Raw genomic sequence first — 7738 nt, 5'->3', positions numbered from 1 at the left:
AAAAACAAGACATGGTTGTTCCACATCGGGTTCAACTGATGTGTGACACGTGATACTTCTATTTAAATAAATAAATAATAAAAAATTGTATATTGTTTTGAATTTTAGTTGGCAACAATTGCTACTGAACAGGGATGGGAACAATGGGTTCCTTCTCTTTGTTTGTTGCTCTTTTTCTTTTTGGTTACAAAGGAGATTGTAATTTAGGGATTGCATTTGAATCCAAGCTTTGAAAGTGTTTCCCCTCTTTTAAATTGTTGAATGCAGCTTAGTATTGCTTAAAGTTATGTTGATTTTGATCAATTTTGGTTAGATAGATTTCTTGTATTACTACCTCCAATGAAATCAGATACCATGAAGACTCTATAGGCAGAGTTGGTGCATCTCTTTGGGTTACTAACACACTTGTAATAAGAAATTGGGCCAATTGTTGATGATTATAATAATTAGGCACTATGATTAATTTGTCAATAATATTTACTAGACGTGACAAATTTGACCCGTACCCGAATACTTGAATTGATTTATCTGATCCGAGACACGAATGTTATGATCCGAAATTGATCCAAAACTCAAAATAAACTGAACCGAATCAAAATCGATCCAAATTTTAGTTGAATCGAAAGTAACATGAATCGAAAAGAACTCGAACCGAAATCAACCTAAACTAAAAAGAACTCGAACCGAAACAACCCGAACTGAAAACAACCTGAACCAAAAGCAACCCGTATTTAATTTACCCTTATGTGATTCAACATGAACATCGACCCAACTTAAATTTTATAATTGAAGTAAAGTGAATGAATAATTTATTATTATTTTCTATTTTTAATAATTTGATAAATAGTAAAATGATGCAAGTTTTATTCTAATTTTGTATTATACTACTAGTTAACCAAAACTTTTAGTAATAGTTGAATGATTCAATATAATATTTTTTCTTTTAAAAGATTTTTTGTATTTGGAGATTATGTGATTAACTTTAATTCACATAACTTAGATGGTGGAAGACTTAATAGATAAAGGAAACAAATATAATTAAGGTTTACATTTAAACTATTTTACTTTGATCTTATTTTACAAAAATAACTTATTTAAGAATTCAAGTATTTCTTTTTTAAAAATAAAACATAACTTATTTTTATAATATATTAATATTTATTTTTATTTATAGTTTAAAATTAAAATATTATCAAAAAGTGTAATATCATTTATAAAATTATTTACATCGATATTTATTGAATATAATTATTATATTATTTTTAAAATTTAATAAATATTATATTTATAATTAGACATCAACCGTCTAATTAAAAATTTTAATTTAGAATAAAATTTTAATTCTTCACCAAATAGGTTATACTATAAATTTTCATAGTAGATCAATATGTAATTCAAATCACAAAATCTAATATGTCTTATAGATTCTAGTCAAATTATCATCCATATATGATAATGTAATTTGAAATATTGAATATTTGAAAGTTAAACTTGAACTTAAATGATAAGTTTGACAAATAAAAATATATTTTTCTTATAAGAATATATCAATAATTTTATATATATTTGATTGGACTTATACTTAACTTAATCCGAATTGACCTGAAAACCTAAAGATTGACCCGAATCAAAACTGATCAATTCGATATTGAACCTACCCAAAAATCAAATGATTTGATATTAACATGACCCAAAATCAATTGACCTGATATTGATTCGACCCGAAAATCAATCAATCTGATATTAACCTGACTCGAAAACCAACCGATCTGATTTTGACCCGACCGACATGACTTATCATAGATCCGAATAAAAACTGAATTTGAAATAACCTAGACCCGACTCAAATCAAGTCTAAAACCAAAATAATTTGATCCAAAATGACCCTACCCAAATCCAATCTGAATAAAACGTTTGCCACCTCTAATATTTACGAAGTTTTGAAAATTTATTTAAAGATTTAAAATAAGAATATTAATTATTTTTTCTTTTGCAAAATTGTTGGTTTATCAATCGAAAACCGTCCATAGAGGGGTGAATTTACTTTGATAGAGTTTATTGGATTACTCAATCAAGAAGAATTGTATTTTATTGATACAATAATGGACTTAGTTTCAGGATACACAATTGCCATGAATATATATACAAAGTGTGCGTGAGGTTTTATCCTCAACTGAAGTTTGTTAAACCTAACAGATTCTAACTGCTTCCTTAACAGCTCATCACCAGCTCAACAGTTCTTGCACCAATAACCGCACACTCCACGTGTCACATTCTTCAGCTTTAATATTCTCCCCGCTTCTTTTCCTTCTGTTGTTTAGTTTTGCTGCACATAAACTTTGGCTCGAAAGTTTTCAAATGCAACCTTCGATAATGGCTTTATGAAGCCGTCAGCTACTTGGTGCATGGTTGGAATGTAGTTAACACAAAGTTGACCGACTGCAACTTTCTCACGTACAAAGTGTATGTCAAGCTCAACATGCTTTGATTGAGCATGATACACAGGATTGGCACTTAAGGCCACTGTACTGGAGTTATCACACCAGATAACTGGTGTACATTTTTGTGGAACACCAAGGTCATTTAATAACGCAGTTACCTATGTTATGTCTGCAGTAGCATCTGCAATGCTCTTGTATTCTGCTTCCATAGTAGACCTTGAGACTGTTTTTTGTTTCCTCGATGACCATGCAACCAAGCACGACCCTAGAAACACTCCATGTCCTGATATGGATCGATGATTGTCAATAATAAAACCCTAATCTGCATCAGCAAAGGCTATCACATCTAAACTAACTGCTGAAGCAGAGAAACGAAGACATAATCTAAAGTGGCAGCCAAGTATCGAAGGATTTTTTTAACAGCTGTAAAGTGAGGCTCTCTGGGAGAGTTCATAAACTATGCAACTTGCCCAACGCTGAAAGAAATGACAGACCTTATATGACACACGTAAAGTAGAGACCCAACAATACTTCGATGTTCAATTGCATTTTGAATTAAATCACCCTCCTCATGCGAGAGTTTAGAGGACATGATCATCGGGGTATTATAGCCAACATCATTTTGCATACCTGTTTTCTCCAAAAGTTCCAACACAAACTTCTTTTGGTTTAAGATCACAGCCCCCTTAGAGCGCTTAACCTCAATTCCCAAGAAGTAGCTCAACTCCCCCAAATATTTTAATGAAAATCTGTCCTTTAGCAAGAACAAAACTTCTTCAACATCATTCAAGGACTGCCCCGTAATGACCATGTCATCAACATACACCAGTATATAGATGACTCCACGAGGCGTGAGCTTATGGAAAAGTGAGGGATCAGCTCGAGAAACAACAAACTGCATTTGCAATAAGTTCTCTTTTAACTTTTCATGCTAGTTCTTGGGCGCTTGTCTAAGAACATATAAAGCTTTCTGAAGTTTACACACAAGTGGCTTTCCATGCTCATCCAACTTTTCGAAGCCTGAAGGTTGCTGTATGTACACATCCTCGAGCAGCTCCCCATTGAGAAAGGCGTTATTTATGTCAACATGCCTAAGTGCCCAGCCATTATGCACAACAATAGCAAGAATTATGTTAAAGGTTGAAAACCGAACAACAAGACTAAATGTCTCTTTGAAGTTATAGCCCGAGACTTGTGAAAAACCTTTTGCAACTAACCGTGCTTTGTATAGCAAAACAGAACCATCTGGGTTATGTTTCACTTTAAATAACCATTTGCAGCCAACTGGGGTTCGACCTTCTGGAAGACTAACAAGTGTCCATGTGTCATTTTTTAGCAATGCATCATATTCATCTTGAGTTGCATGTCTCCAATGTGCCACCTGAAATGCCTCATGAACTGAGCCAGGAACATCTTCAGTGCATTCAGCAGCACATGCCTTAGGTTTAAAGACACCATATCGACTACGCGTCATCATATGATGAACACGTTGTGGGGCAGAACATCACTCGAAGAATGCATAGTAATTTCAGTAACTAAATTAAATTCAGGCAAGATTGTGTTGTCCTAATTATGAGGCAGATCAGAAATATCATCTCCAGTCCTAGACAATGACTTAGACTGCTGGGGAGTATGAGAGTCAGCGTTATTAGTATTATCTTTAGACCTTGGTGAGGATTCAAGCTGCTGATACGCATGAGAGTCACCATTGTTTGAAGATTCCAAGGGCATTGATGTTTCATTATTATCCCTAACAACATTTGATGTTGATGTACGTGCTGGTTCAGATGTGGACTGGAATACATGTTGCTTAGGATTAGCTACTAAGCTCAAGGAAGGTGATAGAGTAGATTATACATTCGAGACATGCTCATCACTGTTGTTGGTACCTGAAAAAGGAATCGTGTGTTCATTAAAAACCACATGACGAGAGATATACACACGCCATTTGGAGCCAAACACTGGTATCCTTTATGCTGTGGGCTGACACCCAAAAATACACATGCTTGAGAGCGAAATGCAAGCTTGTGATTCTGAAATAGTCTCAAATGAGGAAAGCATTGGTAGGCAAAGACTCATCATATTATAATCTGGTGTCTTCTGCATTAGTTTTTTGAAAGATGACACTCCTTGAAGAACTTTAGTGGGTAACCTATTAATCAAGTAGACAACAGCTACAACCGCATAAGACTAGTATTTTATTGGCATAGCAGCTTGAGCCAATAACACCAGGGCAAGCTCGATAATATGGCGGTGCTTTCTTTCAAGTACATCGTTTTGTTCAGAAGTATGTGGGCATCTTATCCTATGAACAATGCCACACTTGGCCAAGAAAGAAGACAGGCTACGAAATTCACCCCCTCAATCGCTTTGAACGACCTTAATTGAACAATCAAACTGTTTATTAACAAGTTTTTGAAACAAATCAAAGGCTAAAATAGCCTCATCTTTAGTCTTCAAGAGGTACAGCCAAGTGTACCTAGTAAACGCATCAACAAATAATACATAGTATCGAAAACCATTGGAGGAAATATGAGGGGGTCCCCACAAGTCAGTAAACACAAGCTCAAAAGGAGAAGAAAATATTGTTTTTGATTCAACAAAAGGTATTTTGTGGCTCTTGCCCATGTAGCAAGTAATACATTCTTTATTTACATCAAACTTAAACTTGACACCAAGTGCATATGACAATGTAGTTAGAGTATGAAACACAGGATGAACAAGGCGCCTATTCCAAAGCTCATCAATGGAACCTTTTATGGAGACAGTATGCACCTCAGCATCATGAGCAGTACAATCTTTGGAATTCATTGAAAAGGAGTAAAGGCCACCATTCTCTTCACCTTGAATTAAAACAAAACCAATCTTCTCATCATGAACACATCACCAATTAGCATGAAACTCTAGAAACACATCATTGTTCGTAGCAAGCTTCGAAACCAAAAGCAAGTTTTTAGTAATTTGAGGCACATGTAGTAAATCTTTGAGTAGAAGAACATGAGAGGAAGAAGAAACAGATGACTGACCAAGCATATTGACACCAAGATACATACCATTGCCAACGACAAGTTTACTTGGGCCATGGAACTCGGATGGGTTCATGATATTCGATGCTTCAAAGGTGACACAGTGTGTTGCCCCATAATCCACCACCTACCTATCAGAGCTATTACCAGCATTAACAGTGTTCGCTTGAGGCAGACTCGAGGAAGCTGGTCGACTTTTACCACAACATTCACATGCATTGGTAGATGAGGCATATGAATCACTCCTGTAGGAAGCTCGATTATCGATTGTGACACAGGAAAATTCTTTGTCAAACCTATGCCAACAACGATCCACTAGGTGCCCGATCTTGCCACATAATTGACATTGTACACGTGGTCTGCCTCTGCCTCTCCCTCTCCTATTAGGTGCTCGAGATCCATTAGAGTAATTGAATCGTTGATCCGAATGAGTATTAGAGAAGGAGGAGCCACGCCCTTCTCCCTGAGCAATATGAGCTCTCATGGGTAGCACTTCATTTTGCTCATCAAAACCTACAAGTTGCATTTCAGCATCAAGCAACATAGTATATATGTTATAAAGTGTTAGAGTTTCTTTCATTGTAGTTATAAAAACCATAAAGGACTGATATTCGCGAGGAATGCCTTTTAGAATGCTGGCAAAGCGTTCGACAGAAGGAACTGGGCTACCACACGATTCCAAGGCATCACAGGCCTCTTTGACTCGCGTAATATAAACCCTCATAGTGTCACCTCCTTTTTAAACGATTACAGTTTATAGTGAAGGCTCATTACAACTGTCATTGATCGAGCAGAGAAGAACTGCAGTACTGTGTTCCAAACTACTGATGCAGATTTGGCTCCAACAAATTAAGGAAAAAGCGGAGCACTGATGGTAGAAAATAAGCCAATGCACTATCTTGTGCAACAAATTCCTCATACTCTTCATTAATCCAAACAGTGCCATTGTCGTCAACCACCGTTTCTGGTGGCGTTGAAACTGCACCAGTAAGCAGATGCTCTAATCGATGGTTGCGGACTGTTAATAACACCTACTGCTTCCAAAGCAGGAAATTCATTTCATCGAGCATTACGTTAATCTTCTTATGAGAGAAGATCTTTGAGTTCTGTACAGGAAGCTCCATAACTGCACACTCCACGCAACAAAAGCAAGTTAATAGAGGCAGGAACATCAGCGATTGATACCATATTGGATTACTCAATCAAGAATAATTTTATTTTATTGATACAACAATGGACTTAGTTGCAGGATACACAATTGCCATGAATATATATACAAAGTGTGTGTGAGGTTTTATCCTCAACTGAAGTTTGTTAAACCTAACAGACTCTAACTGCTTCCTTAACAGCTCATCACCAGCTCAGCAGTTCTTGCACCAATAACTGCACACTCCACGTGTCATATTCTTCAGCTCTAATAGGGTTTAATGGAAACTTGAAGAAATAAATAATTTTTTTTGATAAAAATCAATTTATAGTAATTCGATTTTCTCAATCAAAGTTTACGTCAACTACTTTAGCTTTCTACCACTATAGATTTCAACAAAATTACTAATTTGTTCTTACATTTAAGGATAAGGTGTAACCTTATAACTTTATTGTAACACCCCCAACCCGTATCCGACCCGGATCCGAGTCCAAAGTGCCACATGGACTTTTCAAAAATCTTTACTTGTATAAAATAGTGAGTAATTTAAAATTTATTATTACATATAACTTATTCAAAACCTTTATCGAACTATTCAGAGCTTATACAATTATATTATCTTGAATACATACCAACTAGAACTTTATGTATTCAAATACATATTATTTATCTTTCTTCTGATCTGACTTTTGGTAAGAAGAACTGACCTGTCTTGCTCCACGTTGCTCTTTACTCTTCTCACTTCTGTAACCTACGTGTGAAACAATCACACGCTAAGTCGTTGACTTAGTGAGGCATATAAAACATATAATATTTCATATAACATAAAGCATACATAAACATATACCATCATTATCATAATCTCTATCTATCATTATCATTAAGAAACACACATAACATCATATGGTTCATGTAACACATTTCAAACCATTTACCTTTGATAACCATCTATAAACTCATAGTATACATATCACATTCAGTATGTTTGTTTAATCTCTTTATTAGCCCATGTACACTAGTGAGAACTTAAGGTATGTGAGTATATTGAGGTTGTGCACACATATACTGTCACCACAGCTCGATCAATGTCCCGAAGGACCTATCCAGAGGTCACAAAGACCCCG

The sequence above is a fragment of the Hibiscus syriacus genome, unplaced genomic scaffold (assembly GCF_006381635.1).
Source record: "Hibiscus syriacus cultivar Baekdansim isolate YM2019G1 unplaced genomic scaffold, ASM638163v2 tig00112738_pilon, whole genome shotgun sequence".
Classification (NCBI taxonomy): Eukaryota; Viridiplantae; Streptophyta; class Magnoliopsida; order Malvales; family Malvaceae; genus Hibiscus; species Hibiscus syriacus.
The sequence above is the reverse complement of the archived record's forward strand: the minus strand, read 5'-3'. Positions refer to the sequence as shown.